Consider the following 17,298-nt stretch of genomic DNA (forward strand, 5'->3'; position numbering starts at 1 on the left):
ATTAAATTCGTCAAAAATCCAAAAATTAACTTTTTGCTCAAAAAATTTTAATAGATAGAAAACATAACAAAGTAATTTTTAACCAAGTTTTGTTAAAATCCAACTATTTTTGTAAAAGATAAAAAAAAAAATAAAAAAAATCGTATTTTAGCATTTTTTTTCAATATTTTTGAGGTTATAGAAAAAAATTGTTCGAGTAAAAGTTGTAGACATTTATACTACCTACAACTTTTGCATTTGATTTTTTTCGATAGGACGTCTAATTTTGACAGAAATCGTACAAAACCATGATTTTTGACACCCACCCCACTTTTTCCCCCACCCACCCCCTTTCCCCCAATTTTTTTGTGGGCAATTTATTTTTCCCCTTTCATATACCATTTATCCTAAATTTTCCCACCACCCATATGCTGCTAGTAATTTTTTTATTTTAAAAAATTATTGGCACTAGTCTATATAATTTTGTATGAACTGATAAATGATTGATAAAATAAGTAAACGCAACAATTCAGGTAATTTTCACTAAAAAATTGAGTTGAATTTTCATAATTTGAACATTAAAATTTCCCACCACCCTGATTTTGACCCTTTTAGCAAATCCAAATAGAAAAATATTTCAGTTGGCAAGCCACTCACAACTTTCCTCTTTTTCTCCTAATTGAAATGCACACTAATATTTTTTGCTTGCATTTACTGGAAATATGATAATTAGAACTCAAATTATTGAAATAATTTTATCGATTTGAATTTGTATTGAATCAGCAAAATATTTACAATATCATAAATGTGAAAACATAAATGTCTATCTGCGATGGTGGTGAAATCAGCTTTCAATACTTGTCTGATTTTGATAAAACTAAGCGGATAATATCTACATTAGGGTGTGTCAAAATGCTAAACTATGGAATTTTCAAATGAAATAGCTTTTAAAAGTCGCATTGCTTATCAAAACTAAATTCTGCGTTTACAATTTTCATTTTAATTAATATCTTTGGCTTGCTCAAAATATAGGAAAAAATCGAAGAAATATGGATTTTTAGAGATTTCTTAAACATCATCATATAATATCATCATCATATAATAAAACGGCGAACATGGTTTTTGTGGTACAAAATACCGGGCCCACAAAAACCGAAGGGGCATAAATTATACACTGAACGATAGAGAATGGCCTCTATCAGTGTAGAATCTATTTATATTTTTACTTTTTTAAACCGAAATAATGAAATTAAACAAATTAAAATTCAATACAAAAAAAAAAACACAAACCAAAACAAAAGCAACTGGAATATCTGTTGGAAAATTTCCAATCGACTGGAATGAAATGTCATTCATGACTGAATGAATGAAAGCATTCAGCGAAAATCATGGTTTCACATTGGTGAATTGTTTTAAGATCGCATGTTAACTATGGTTAACTTTCATTGTTTTAGTTATCTAAGTTTAGAAGTAAGATGTTTGTTTTTTTACCATGAATTTTTTTGTTAAAATCGAATTCTATTAAAATCGAGTCTATTGCCCGACAAACAATTTTGGTTCTATAAAGCTTTACAGATGCAATTGTTGTATCTATAAAGCATTATAGAAGAAAAAATTGTTAGTAGGATACTAAGGTCTGATCTTTTGTAAACACTTTTGATACAAATGAAATCTATCTTCGTCCTTTTCTCTCTTGAAATTTGAATTTAAATTTGAAAGTTCCTTTACCATTTTACCAAGTTTTCACTTTTAGACGTTTACATTTTTGCATAAAAGGCACTAATATTTTATCGCACACCAAATGCCGCATGACAAAGCGTTTTTCTTATGAGGTTCAGGGAAAACTAACAAAAACGTCTTTTTTGTTTCTTATCTACAATAACAATAAAAAAGGGAAATTTGGAATATTAATTTTTTTTATTTCTTTCTAGCGCTATTTGTTTTTGTTTATTAAAGCAAAAATTAAGCTTTCTGCATCATTATTTTTGATTTTAAGGTAAGAAAAACTGTCAAAAAATGAGTTTGAAAATTTTCTCGCTAGAGTAATTTTAAAAAAGAGTTAACAAAAAAAATAAATAAAAAATAAAATAAGTTTTTTTATACAAAAAAATAAGCGAAAAAAGCCATTTTTTGCAAAAAGTCAAAAAGTGATAGAAATTTCAAACTCATTTTGTGACAGTTTTTACGACCACAAAATTAAAAATTATGATGCAAAAAGTTTATTTTTTGGTTTCAAACAAAATTTTTGTAGTTTTTTCCAAAAACAAATAGCGCTAGAAAGAAATAAAAAAAATTAATTTTGTAAATTTCCCACTTTTTCACTTTTTAGGTCATTATAGGTGTGGGTTTAACATCAAAAAAAAAAAAGTTTTCGTGCTACGCAGTTGGTGTGGTAAAGCCTTAAGAATTGATTTGTTTGACTAAAAAATGTCGATTCTCACTTTCAAAGGGATGTTTTGCTTAAAACTTCACTGCCACACAGTACCACGGATTACCTTTTTACTACTGTATACTGTGAAGATCAACACCTGAACGCACCTTTAATAAATGTGAACCTATCTTTAATCTCTTATTAATATCTGACCGCATTCATTAAAATTTTCACAAATATCATTCCAACTTGAAGTGCGATAAATAACGCCCTCTCCTTTCCGGAAATTTAAACTTCTACAAGCTAAGCTAAGACGAGAACCTACAAAGCCATACAATGGTGTGAATGACAAATTTGAGTGAAGTTGGTGGAGGTTGAATGATTGAATGATGGAATTTGAACGAGTGCTTTGTATATAAAATCTAACAGCGCCACCCAAAAAGTAAGCTAGCGAACGAACTAAAAAATATGTCAAATTTCAAACAGAAATGTATATCTCATCTCCTTACTCCCATTATTAATTCGATCTAAGCGCCCTCGCGACCACTCAGGTAACGAACAAACTAAAAAATTGCACTTCATGATAGTACTATAGATTTTATATTCAAAGAACGAGTGGAACATGAAACAGGTTGAATTGAATCGCAAAATGCAAGGTGCAAACACAATGCATTAAGGCGATTACACTTTGCATTTTCTTTTTCGATACTTTTTTTACGTAGTTGAGCGTAGTTAAAACGTAGTTCAACAATATCTAAATCAGGTTTAAAAAATATCAAAAAGTATGTATATTATATATACCTGTGTATTTTGTCTTCAAAAAGTGTAGTTAATAGCAAGAAAACAACAACAAATACTATACAAAATAATGAAACTATTTTGGTATAATTGTGTTTAAAACTGTGCAAATAAAAAAAATAAAGAAATTGGCACTCGAATTTCGAGGGCGGGGTCGGCTAGTATGTTTTTATTTTGATTGCGCCGTTTGGATACAAAAAAAAAAAAAAACAATATTAAATATTTTTGGGCTTTCACGTGAAAGATAATTCCAGCTTATATTTGTTGGAATTGAACACTTAGTAAGGAAAGTGCGAAATGATGAGTAAAGAAAAAAAATAATTTTTTAATATAAAATCGTTTTTTTTTTTCTTAACAACTTCAACCGATTTGAGCAAGCAAAAGACGAACGATATTATAATTATTTTTTACATATTCTTAAACCTTAAAAAAAAATGGAGTACTTTTTCCGCCATACAAAAGTGACACACACTAATGTAGGTACATGTTAATATATCTGTACATTTTATTTCGTCAATGAACCAATTCTTTTTAAGGATTTAATGTTTTAACTATAACTTGCTGCATTAACATAAATGCAAGGTCAAAATACATGTTTTTTATAAAAAAAATTAAATTTTGACAGAAAAATTGAAAACAATCAATACAATTGAAAGCCATCAAAGCAAAGCCTGTTGAAAGTCAATAAGTCCAATCAAAACTTTTTGAAACGGTCTTAAAATTTTTTGATGTTGTAAAATTTGAGTAAAAAAATATCTTCGAAAAAGTGCTATGAAGCTTTTAAATAAATATACCTTTAGAACGACACATATTCCACCTGGAACCATTTACCATTTGATTGAAATTACTCTCTATTTTCAATTTACACCACGATCAAAATTACTTTCAAGTATTAAAACAAATATTTTTCACTATACTTAAAACTAAAAACAAAATAAACGTTAACCACATAAAATAAAGCAACACACAATTTTCAGCTTTTTACCCCATGAAAGTTATATGGTGTTATTTCACAACCAACATTGACATTTGGCAAATATTTGTTAATTTTTCAAATGTAAAACTACAAAGTCATTGGCGTCAAAGTATGTCACATCACAATAACATCATCGGAAAAGCAATTAAAACTTCCTAAACCTCAAATATATATAAAAAAAAAAAAAAACTTAAATTTAAATGTTATACCACTAGGATATGTTTACCATGTCATTACAAACGTTTAAATGTAAACAAAGGTTGAAAAGTTTTTCATTGGTTATTTTAAATATTACATCAACCACAATGCTTAGCACGTATAACCAAAAGCTAACAAAATTCAAAGGACATTTCAATTGTTTTGTCTATGTTGTATATGTGTGTGTGTGTTTTAGTCTATGCTGGAACTATTTTTGTGAAAACATAGGTAAATTTAAAAATTTACAGTAGATGACGGATATGAGAAGATTACACATTTTCCCCCTTAATATTCAAGTTATTTAAAAAAAAACATAAATGTACCTCATTTTCATTGTCACGGGTGGGAAACTTGTATATTTAATTTATTATTCCTTTTTCAAAATCTACTCAAAATTGAACAAAATTTACACAGACTTTCATAGTACCAACAGTTCTTCTTAATAGTTTCTGAAAATAGACAGGGTATTTTTGACTGTTACCGGCGGGACAAAAAAGTACTAATTTTTAGGTTGGGTGTGTTTTTGTTCCTTTTGCTCTAAATAAAAGATCGAATTAACATCAAAGTGACTGTCTTTATATAAAATAATAATGTATTAATGTCATGAATTGGAAATTTTTTTGGCACGGATGGGACAAGATCGTAGCTCTGTAAGGAAAGTTTTTAATGTAAATTTAAAACAAAATAAAAAATAAACAACAATTATGTCATGAATTAAAATAAATAAATAAATAAATAAATTCCTAGTCTGAGCCCAATCATTGTTATCTGTGTTTGAATATACATAAGTCACCTAAACTATAGTTAAATCTAATTATCTCATCTCAAAATTTCATTTTTTTTCTGACAATTTTGTATAAACTATTGAAGGATTTAAAGAAAGAACCATAAAAACATGAAGATGGATGAATATCCGTTTTTTACTGTATTTTAAAGAATAGTTTTGAGCTTTGATGCGTACATTTTTGTGAGTTAGATGTTACACAGTACAGAGTTGACAAACAAACAAAAAAGTAAAAAAGAACTTATTTTATGACACACATTCATATCATGGTCTGGTCTTGCTTGCTGACAGGGTATGTTGAAAAGGGGTTAACAAATGATAAAGCTAGACAATGTATCTTCCTTTATACAGGGTGTCCCAAAAGTAATGGATCAAACGAAGTATGCTGATAGGGGGTCTTAAGGGCTCTCAGAATTTGGTAACTTGTTCATCCCAAATCCTTACGGTTTTCGATTTAATGCAGTTTTTGTGAAATTTCGAAAAATCTCGACTTTGCAACAGTATTTTGCTTCCAACGCTCATAATTGATTTTTGTTTTTTACAATACTTTCACTAAAACATTGCCTAATAATAAGAAATAATTAATTAATCAAAATATTTTTTATTTCATACGCCATTTTGCTGCAAATTAATTAACAGTTCCATGTTTTATAAAAACTCGATTTCTTTCTTTTATTTCAGAGCAACACCCTGAAAAAAATTTGTATGGTGTGGTACTGGTTTATTATTTTGAAAACTTGCCGTGTTATTGCAGTTTTCAAAAATGTATAAAAATTTCCAAAGTTGAAATTAGAACGAAAGATATTAGAATTTGAATGCAAAAAAACAGACGTTTTCAGAGCAAAATAACAAACAAAAATAGAGGCTTTTGTTCAATAAGAAATAAACAAACAACAGTCGAGAAAATGTGTTTATTTTTCTTTGTTATTTTTCTCTGAAAAGACCTGTTTTGTTGCTTTTAAATTGTAATATCTTCAGTTCTAACTTCAACTTTGGAAACTTTTATACATTTTTGAAAACTGCAATAACACGGCAAGTTTTTAAAATAATGAACCAGTGCCACACCATACAAATTTTTTTCAGGGTGTTGCTCTGAAATAAAAGAAAGAAATTGAGTTTTTATAAAACATGGAACTGTTAATTAATTTGCAGCAAAATGGCGTATGAAATGAATAATATTTTGATTAATTAATTATTTCTTATTATTAGGCAATATTTTAGTGAAAAAATTGTAAAAAACAAAAATCAATTATGAGCGGAGGAAGCAAAATACTGTTGCAAAGTCGGGATTTTTCGAAATTTCACAAAAACTGCATTAAATTGAAAACCGTAAGGATTTGGGATAAACAAGTTACCAAATTCTGAGAGCCCTTAAGACCCCCTATCAGCATACTTCGTTTGATCCATTACTTTTGGGACACCCTGTATATGTATAGTTAGTACAAATAAGAATTTTGTTAGACCTGCTGATGCAATAAACAAACTTAAAGATGGCGTTCCCACATTGACATCGTATCTCAACTCCTGGGGATTAGTTTTAAACGCAGGGAAAAGTAGCGTCACATGCTTTAGAAATGTTTATGGAAGAGGGCACCGTAAAGCAGTCAAGGAGAGTAAAACGCTCTCATTAACTATTGATAATGTTTCGATTCCACTGAAAACCGAGCCAAAATATCTTGGCATACACTACAGTCACAAATGAGTTGGAAAACTTCGAGCGAAAACTGCTTAGATTTTGTTGCGGAAAATATAGAAGACCAAATAAAAAATGGTACTCAAACTCAACAATTTACAGAGAATGTAATATTGAACCTCTATTTACACTCCTGCTCAAATTTAACGCACATCATATTTATTTTACAAAAAAGTCCTACTATTACTTTATCTCACAGTATCGTGGTTATTTTCTCAAATAAGACAGGAGTTAGCTTAAATTGAAGGTATGGAATAAAATGTTTGTGGGGAAGATTTGGAGAGGTATGCTGAAGTCTATCTGTCAACCCGCGAACCTTTTAGAGATGAGTCATAAATTTTCATGGAGTAAACTCTGCCTCACAACACCTACGGAGTTAGTGAGATCTCCTAGACCTAATTTAAGTACCCAAAGATACATGGCTGATATTCTCGAACAGCATGCGGTTCCAATCACCCCTAGATTTGGTCCACAAATCAGTCTGATGGACGATAATGCATGCTAGAGTGGTTTGAGAATATATTCATGAGTAAAATGTGCCACCTTTGAATTGACCACACAGATATCCGGATGTTAATTCAATAGAACATGTCTAGGAAATGTTGAAAAAAATGCATTTGCGGCCGAAATTAACCTCCAAGCATTCTTGATTAACAGAAAACTGCAGTGAAAGAAAAGTTACAACAAAACCTTCAAAACTTAATTCGTGGAATGAATAGACGACTCCAAATTACCATATGCGCTAGAGGAGACAATGCCAAGTATTGAAAAAAATTATTGGAAAGAACTTTCACGCGTTTCCATTTTTTTAAATTTTTTTTCTTAAAAAACAAAAATTATTTTAATATCAGTTTTCAGACCTTGAATTGCTAAATTTGGTTTATCTTTTTTTTGGTTAATAATACTGTTGCAATTTAGCATTTTTCTGACATGCTAAACAATAAGCAAACACAAAAAAATACAACAAATAATTTTAAAGCCATTTCAAACAAGATGCAGGGGTATAACTAAAGAAAAAAAAAGTGTGCGTTAATTTTGAGCAGGAGTGTATATACATATATGGTAAATATACTGAAAAACAAATTACAGTCCCTCACTAATCATCCAAGCTCAATTATAAAAGATTTTTGGGACAGAAATATCAATGAAAGTGTTCTAGATAACCACTTCTACTTATCACCGGTAAATATATTGAATAGAAGATCGCAACCATTATTTGAACCTACGTCTAGCTCTAGCTTAAAAGTACCATTTTACGAAAAATCATCACTGCCTGTTCTTAGAGGATAGTAAATGATCTCAATTTAATTAATTATGCCAAAATATAACTTAATTACAACATAGACTTTTGTTTTCAATTAAAATATAATTAGATTGATAGCACAGCTAATTCTTAATAATATATTCTATTTGTTATTATATAAATTTTTGTATACATTTAACTAAGTAGAAATGTTTATTATATGCTGATGCTTATTGAATTGCCATTGTATCTTGTTTTAAATAAGATTTATTTGTGTATTTTCTATATACAATTTTAGTTTGTAAGTAGTTCTAGTCATTAATTTAATTTTGGCCACTTGAGCCATAAAGTGAACATATGTCGGGAGCAAACATATGAAATAAAAAGAGAATTAAAAGTATAATAATTAAAATAAAAACAATTATGTAATGTCTTATCATAAGCATTTATTATATTTATAAACAAAGTTTAACCAGATATAATTAGAAGTCGGTTATCATAAATGAATCGGTGATTGTTAAAACAACATAAGTGATATTTTTTTTTTGAAACCACTTTTATAACTGTTTTGCATTGCTTATGGGTAGAGCTAGCGTTGAGAGCAAAACCAACATGATTTGATATAAAATTTCGAGGTTAAAATACGCATTTAGTGCTAAAACAACATATCTCTTCTGCCAATTTTGAAATTGAGTGTTAAAACACCTTAAGTACTTCATATTAATTTGTTTTTTTTACATTCAACACTGGAAAAACTAAGTAAGTAAACTGTTGTTTCTTACAGTTTTTCGATGATTCGAATGGAATTGCATCTTTCAAAATGTTCTTGTTAATAAATTAAATTGGTACCAAATGAAAAAAACTATATCTTAGGAAAAAGTTTTACTATGAATTTTTCTCTGCATTTGGATTAAGAATGTAAGATATTGCAATATTAGTATTGGTAATGCATCTTGCTGTTATTTTGCCTGAGCCATTAACTTCGACATTTTGTTCTAGAGTTTTCAAGCTATTAATACCAGCAAAGAATTGAAAATGCAAACTAAAAAAAAAAAATTCGTAAATCTTGTCTTAAAGGCTTCTAGTTTGGGTTCTATTAGTTTGATATTCAAAATCAAGGTCTTTAAACTCAGGGAAAATTACAAACCATCATATTATTCACTTCAAATAAACATTAAAATTCAATGAGACAATCAATAAAAAGTGTTAAATGCAAAAATGCATTTTATACTATTTTGAAGTACCCACGTCACAAGGATAAAACTTTTGCACAATATTAGTAAGACTTAACTAACAAATTCATTGCTGGCCGTGGAACGTCCACTTTCGCCTATTTGTTTAATGTTCATGTTTTTTAATGTATGTATTAATAAAATTGCTGAATTATGATGGTCTTTTATTCATTTCCCTTAAATTTGCTAATACATTGGATGTAAAATGAGTGTCAAAACAACAAGTAATTAAGTGGTTTTGACTCCAAACAACATATAAAAAATATTTATTTTTTGTTAAATCTTCTTTGATAAAGATATTTTTTTAAAACTTTTAGTTAGTTTCAACTCCAAACAAGGCCTCTAAACCGAATTTAAAGCTAAAATTGTCAATGCGGCCGCATCGTCAAAAATACAGAGTTTTTTGTCTCCCCTGAAAAAAAATAAAAATGTTACTTATGTTGTTTTAACAATCACCGATTCAAATTCAAAATAATGTAATCATAAATTAACAAATGTATAAAGGTCTCAATAAAAACAAAATGAATGAATGAAAATGAATGTTAATATAATTTCAGTTTTTCGACTTCTGAAGCACAATTAAAATATTATTTCGATTAAGTTCAAGTTAAATATATGGAAAAAATAAAAACTGCAAGAAAAAATAAGTTTTTTTTTTGTACTGCTGTGTATAAAACTTATCGATGTTGAATTTATAAAGAACAACTTTCGTGTGATTATAGCAAGTCTGTTATTTAATACTGTAACCCATTCCATACGTTCGGAAATCCTGAAAAATTTTTGAATTCGTTAAAAAAAAAAAACAACCCATAAAATTTAAATTAATTCTGCATATTTGCTAGAAAAAGTCACTCCTTTGTGACAAATGTAAGCTGCACCTTTTGGAATTATTTTTTTTTTTTTTTTTTTTTTTTTGTTAAATAAAAAACACAGTGCCTGTTGTATACTACTCTTAAAAACGGTTATTTTTTCGCAAAAAGGAATTTAAGAAAATAATATTAAAATTAAAAACACAGTTTTTTTATATGAGTCGTTATAAGTGAAGGTAGTATATATAAGTCAAATTATTATTATTTTCAGAAGAAATAAGTTTAATCATGAATAAAAGAGGAGACATTCACAGAGAAAAATAAAGCACTTGGAATGATGATCTTCTTAAAGATTTCTTATAAAAATAAATGGAGTTCGTATAAATCTGTTAAAATCAAAGTGAACATCATTTTATTTTATATTTTTAAATTAGTCTGAATTCTCATTAATTTTATGTGCATTCTTATTGAAATTAAAAGATTAAACAAAAAAATAGGATGTTCATCTTAATTTAAAAAATTTCTTTTCTTTTGGCATACATTTTGCAACGTGAATGCTTTTTTTAAGGTGCAAAAAATTAAGAATATTTGTCCGCTTATTTTAAGACGGCATCAGCCTTCTTGGCAAAAAAAAATATGCAGAAATCCACTTTAATTAATACAGATTCTATTTGTTTTTATCATGTCTTTTTTCTCTCTGTAAACAAACATATTGGTTTTAATATTTTGGTAAATAATGTGATACCATCCGATTGTGGTTAATTTTAACATTAATTTTGAATTTAAACCGCTTATATACAAAAAATAAGCAAAAATAAACCAAGTATTGTAGATATGCCAGTTTGAAAAAATATTATTCAATACTTAAATAGAACTTGATACAAATTTACTATAGGTTAACTTTTTTAGAAAAATTGTTTAATTTTTCTCATTCAAAAACTTGTTATTTTATATTTTGTTATTTTCCAAAAATTGTAGAGAGTATTAAAAGTAGCATTTTGAATTAGTAATTTATTATAATACATATAATAGCGAAATTGTATTGTTTCCTACCTTAAATATTATTCATTTTGTTAACAATTTTGAAGCAAGCACCACGTACATACTAACTTAACCCTTAAACCCCTAAGACCGTCTACAGATGGTCTTCGCTTAAATCCAATTGTCTTATTACTGAATAATTTTTCCGCTCCCACCTCCAAAGAAGTTCTATGCAGATTGAATTTACCTCTACAACAGTACCAGTTTGAAGCCTATGGGTAGAATAGTTCTATAGATATAGTCAATTCTATCAAGAATTTGATGCGAAAAGGTGTAAAAATTAATTGGAAAATTTGGTCAAATTAAATTATTAAAAAAAATATTTTCCAATAGTTCAATCAACACGGGAATTTTTTGGTAAATAATGAGGTATAATATTTTCCTATATTGTTTTTTATTTGATTTGTGAAACACAAAATTTTTGTGAAAATCGAATTTTTGTGAAGACCGTCTGTAGACGGTCTTAGTGGCTAAGAAGTGAAAAATTGTCCAAAATTATCCACCAAAGTCTTATTGGTTCTTAGTTATTTTGTCAGTGTTATTTTGTTTTGTTTACCAGAATCAAAAGTTTCTATGCTTTTTTTTCAGTAAATAATAATGTCTCGTCGGAGTGATAGAAACAAGGCTTGTCATAGGTGTAAAAAAGTAAATCTATCTGCCTTCAATGATGAAGAAATTGCAGATGTGAATCCGAAGATTATAACAAGGTTTTCAAAAAACACATTGGAGATTTGGGCTATAGTTGTGATGAGCTTCCACCTGAAGACAGCAATTATTCGTGACTGCTTGCAGCTCAAAGACACTTCGTCATTTGTGTTGTTAATTTGTCTTAGAATGTGAGCAACCTCAGCTTGAATTTGATTGACGCATTACCACAAGTGTCAAGAGGAGTTGTAAAAAAAAGTTACACACGATGAAGCTCTAACTTTATCAGAGCTAACTTTATCAGAGCAACAACCAGATGTGGCAACTCTGTTTGAGCCGAAAAAGGACTCCGTCCCCGTTAACTACTGAAGAAGCTTCAGGACCTTCAACTATGCCATCAGCTGGTGGCTTCAATGGAGCTGGTTAGTATTGCACACATAAGAAAATATGCATGTGCAAGAGTAACAACAAGATGTGGCAACGCCGGTTAAGTCAAAAATATTGCTCGGTCATCGCCGAAGAAGGTTCAAGCTTTTCAATTATGATATCAGCTGGTCGCTTCAATTGAGGAATGAAGTTACGTTTAGGGGGAAAGCTGATTTTCCGTCTGAAATAAAAAAAAACTTCAAACACCTTTTAAGTTTTTCTCATATTTCTCCACCGAGACGGTCTAATAGATTTGATATCCTTCGTAACAAATCGGGATGATATAAAAAAAAAGTCTAAACAAAATTCCAGGTTGCCAAACACGGACTCCGAAGGTATATTTGAGTTTTGATTAGTATGTCGATTTTTCCTTATTGCAACATCGAAGCATTGGAGCGAATATGGGTTTCGGCTTATATCTGACTGTTTATCAAAAAACAAATTTGAGCAAATTCACAAAATATTATATCGTTCAACGACAAGTTTTAACTTGTAAAGAAAGGTGATTTGGGGTAAGATGGGGAACGAAAAAAAATTGTACATTGAATAAAATGTCCAAAACACACATTTTGGACCAAATTCAATACGCATTAGTGTTTTTTTCAAAATTAAAGAGCTTTTTATAACATTTCTTAGAAAATAATTTGTAATTTTGAAATGAATAAAACATTTATTTTGGATTTGAATCATTTGTTAATTGTCATATTTTCTTAGTAGTTAACCACTAAGACCGTCTTCCGTTTTTTCCACCTGGCGCTTCCAGGTGACATTATTTTGTAGCCTAAAATCATATAAGAATCAAAATTCCTATAAAAAAATATCTTATATTTTAATGTCAGTGGTTTAAGGGTTAAAGCAGTTCTAATGTTAAAACATTTTATGAATAAATTTAAAAAAAAACTATAGTTTTATTTTTTAAGGAGTTTCAGAAGATATGACAAAATTTTTCTTTTTTTTTTGTAATTACCTACTTAAAAAAAAAAAAATTTTAAATCGTTAGAGTCATTATTTTTAAATAATTTATTAAATAAAAACATTTTCTAACATTTTTCAAAAAAAAATCGATTTAATATATTTAGCATTTGACGGAGAAAACATTGTTTTTTGTTTTTGAACTGTTTGAAATAAACGAAAAAATTGAATGCTGAGCAATCAGACTTTGTTTATTTTTTTTTTTAATAGAATTAATTATAAAAATAATAGATAATTGCTGCAATCCACCACTCTTAAATAAAAAAAAAAAAAATTATTTAAATCTTTTTATTTCAACGCATCCCAATTCTTCAATATCGAATAACTAAAGTCACAAGAATAAAAATTGTACATAGAACCTTATTGTTCTAAATTTAACTGTCGCATCGTTGAGCAACGAAGTCCTATATGGTTTTTTAAAGTCAAATTTAAGGGTTAAAAATGTGTTTTTATTAGTGTTTTAAGCTAAAATCTTAAAGATTTCCTATAAACTCATCGAATTACAAACAAAAAATCAAACTTTTCATACAGAGTTACCGTATAAAGGTGTTTCAATATTCAGAAGCGTTTTTCTCAAAACGCAATGGGTGTACTTAGAACCTTGTTGTTCTAGGGTCGCATGCTTTCCTTTGGAAATAATTATCTAGTGCTTAGTACTAAAAACTACTTTGAACTACTTTTGCTATATTGAAAAAGTAGTTCGAATCAGTTTGTACGAAGTACGAAGGAGTAAATAAATATTCCCAAAAGAACGCAGCTAATGTGGTTTGCAGTGAGTTTTCACTGTTAATTATATATGTGTTGATAATCTCTGGGATTGTAGGTGTAGCTCACAAAAACCAACTTGAAATAAAAGAAAAAATTGTCTAAAAATAAATATTAAACAAAAAAGTACGCATACGCCACAGTGTACCAGAAAATAACGTAACCAAAAGGAAACCTAATTTGGCTTTATACCATCGCGGTCGAAAATGGTTGTATTCATAACAATGATAAGTAGTCATTCAGCTATTTTAAGACCTTTATTGCTTCTAAAGACGAATAAAATACATCCCAAACTCAGGTTAATAAAAAATAAAAGTTTTTTTTTCAAATTTTCATAGGGGTAACAATTTTTCTTTCCTTTGAATAAAAAATACTCAAAATTATTGATTGAGACCCTTGGCTTCTATTTATGTTATGCAGATGACATGTTTACCATAATTTCATAAATAAAACATATTTAAAGTAAGATGCTGTGAAACTTATTGCATTCCCCGTTCCTTAAAAAAAAACTCTTCCACCAAATACATTTGTAATATATGATAAAAAAAAGTATAAAATACAAACTGTAATAAATTTATTAATAAACAAAAACTTACTCTTTTCTCAATCCTTGGCAATAAGATAAATTTAGTCCAGTTAAATTCTCAATGCACAAAAATTCCATTTAAATCCGATTTTATTTTTCCAAAATAATTATTTAGGTAGGTATGTTACACACAAGTATTTTTTAATTGGGTTTATTTCTGCATAACTTTATGTACACATAAAAACTAATACACGAACGCACCTAATCCATTATGCAGGAAGTAGTATATCCACCCATAATAATCTTAATTGAAATTTCACTTTTTTTTTTTTATTTATTTATTAATTAAGTAGGTATTATTATTATATATATTCGTTTTTTTCTACTACTACTATAGTTACTATTATGTATATTAATATTAAAACTAACGATTTTAATAAATTGTATAATCCACTAGGTAATTAGAAACACAAACAAAAACACCAAGAATTTTTGTGTATTTATTTCATCAATCTCAATAATAATACCACACAAAAATTATAACTATGTATAGTCGCGTGCTTTGCTTACATTACTTTGTTTTTTTTTTCCTTTAATTTTGTTTTGTATTTTTTTATTACGAGTATTTTTTCCTTTCACAAAAGGACTAAGATAAAAAGTGAAAAAAAAACCACGCCAAAAAAACATCCAAATTTCCACTTGAACACAAAAACAAAAATCATACAAATAACATTTAAAATGGATCTCAGCCTTCAGCCCTTGCTTTTACAAAAGGGCGCACGAAGCACAAAGAAGACACACAGAGTAACAAAAAAAAAAGAACCGTTAAACGAAGAGAAACACACACAGAGAATTGATGAGGAACCGAAGGAGAAACAAAAACAACGAGAAACGATAATACGAACACACGAATAACGTAAAATTAGGTCACCGTCATCGTCGTTTTCGTTGTCGATAGCAAGTAGTAGAGTATAATATCATCTCACATTTTCGAATACTAAAGGACGAACGAAAAATGAAAGAGAGTACCGAACAAAAACACTTTTCGGTCGGTTTTTATAATATAGTATAGTGGTCGACTTGAAAGGATTTGGTTTTGTGTCCTTTCTTTTATAAGGTATCCTTTTTGAAGCAGTTTTTTTCTTTTCCTCTTTTATTTTTTTTTTATTTATTTTGTTTTATTATTTTTTCACCTTCCACTTTCCTATGTCCATTAAAAGTGGAGACGACTGAATGGGAGCACTGTTGAATCGCATACGATTATCCTTTCTTTTCGACTTGCCCCTTTGTGTTTTTCTGTTTTAGTTTAAAAAGTGTAGTGTATGAACAGGCGTAGTAGGATATCCTCTACTACTGCACACCCTTGGGTCTTATTCTTTTTATGGAATATTAATATTCAACAAGCGAAATGAAGGCAGCGAGATATTCATCATGCACACTACACACAAAAAAAACTGTGTAAGGTCACTAAGGTACCGAAGATAGTTCAAGTAGAGGGATAATAGGGACCCTTTGTAAGGACGAACTTACAAACAAACGAACGAATGTACAATTTACACACACACATATATACACTCACACCGGAAGAAGCTATACGTACGAAAGATAAAGCTCAGATGGATTTTATCATGACATTCATCTCATAGATAGAGAGAGCGAATTATATTGAAGTATACTTTTAGGCTTATTCAAACGACATCAAGTCAAGGCGTACCTTTTGATTAAAGCTAAGATGATTTTTATCCTTAATAATTAAGCAGATAGTATTTTTATTTGTATTCGTATAAAGGAAACACTACCATGTAATTTTTTTCATCTACGTTCTACTTTTTTTTTAATTTTTTTTATTTATTTAATTAATTTTTAATAAAAATCTTTATTTTTATATTTAACGTTTAAGTGCAAAAAACGGCGACACAATATAGTGAAATTAATTACGCACGTACACACATATACACTAACATTTATATAAAAAAATACACTACCAAGTGTAAAAAAAATTAAGGAAAAAGAATCAAAAGCCAAGACTTCTACTTTTAAATGTCTTTTTATACGAAGGATTCTAAGGATGTAAGTTTTGGGTATAGGTAGATATGAAACGTTTGCGTGAAAATAATTATGAACTAATTGTAAGTTGTATATTATCCTAATTATTTTCTTTTTTTTTTTCTTTTTTTATAGATATATTGATTAAAAAGTATTGCTTTTCAGGTGATTAATTTTTATTTTTTTTTTTTTAAGTACACTAGATAGAGTTAGAATTGTGGTTGTAATCTTAATTTTTTTTTTTCTTAAAGAGTTATTTAATCCTTTGCGGGAACAGTGTGTTGTTGTTGTTGGAATTTTGAAGAAAAAAAAAATTGTAAAAGAAAAATTCCTTTGTGTTAATCAATGGTATGATCTAATAAGAGCCAAACGAGATGTGCGGTTATAGTTGTTTACACGAATAACACCTCACGAAGACTGAAGAAATTTCTTCAAATTCTTTTAGAGAAAATGTACTGAACTTTCGTTAAGTTATTGGAAAATTTAGCTCATTTTTGTTTGTTTTTTTTTTGTTTGCATTTGTTTTGGGTAAAAGCTTCATATAATAAAAAGGGGATGTTTTTGACGAAGTTCCTTGTTTGTAATTATAGGGGTATAATATAACTTGTTGGGCCAGCAGCAGGAGCTTTTATTAGGGATAAGCTTTTTTTTTAATGGTATTTAAAGGTAAATGTAAACGGATAAATATTGCATAACATTATCGTCTTGAATATTAATAGGTTTATTAAACATTTTTTTTAAGGTGAGTAGTGCGACTGCAAATAAAATCTTATGCACTTCTTTTTTTTTTCATT

General features: G+C 28.6%; 1 protein-coding gene across 6 annotated transcripts in view; it reads right to left on the reverse strand.

The window, feature by feature from the left end:
• Window positions 1–16,932, reverse strand: part of LOC129911179 (uncharacterized) — a 290,632-nt gene extending 273,700 nt beyond the window's left edge. For all 6 annotated transcript variants that reach the window (XM_055988887.1, XM_055988891.1, XM_055988889.1 and 3 more), the window contains exon 1: window positions 14,529–16,932. The gene's annotated coding sequence lies outside the window, so the exon portion shown is untranslated. The remainder of the gene's footprint in view (window positions 1–14,528) is intronic.
• Between the last annotated feature and the right edge of the window lie 366 nt (window positions 16,933–17,298).

This window comes from Episyrphus balteatus, chromosome 2 (assembly GCF_945859705.1).
Source record: "Episyrphus balteatus chromosome 2, idEpiBalt1.1, whole genome shotgun sequence".
Taxonomy (NCBI): Eukaryota; Metazoa; Arthropoda; class Insecta; order Diptera; family Syrphidae; genus Episyrphus; species Episyrphus balteatus.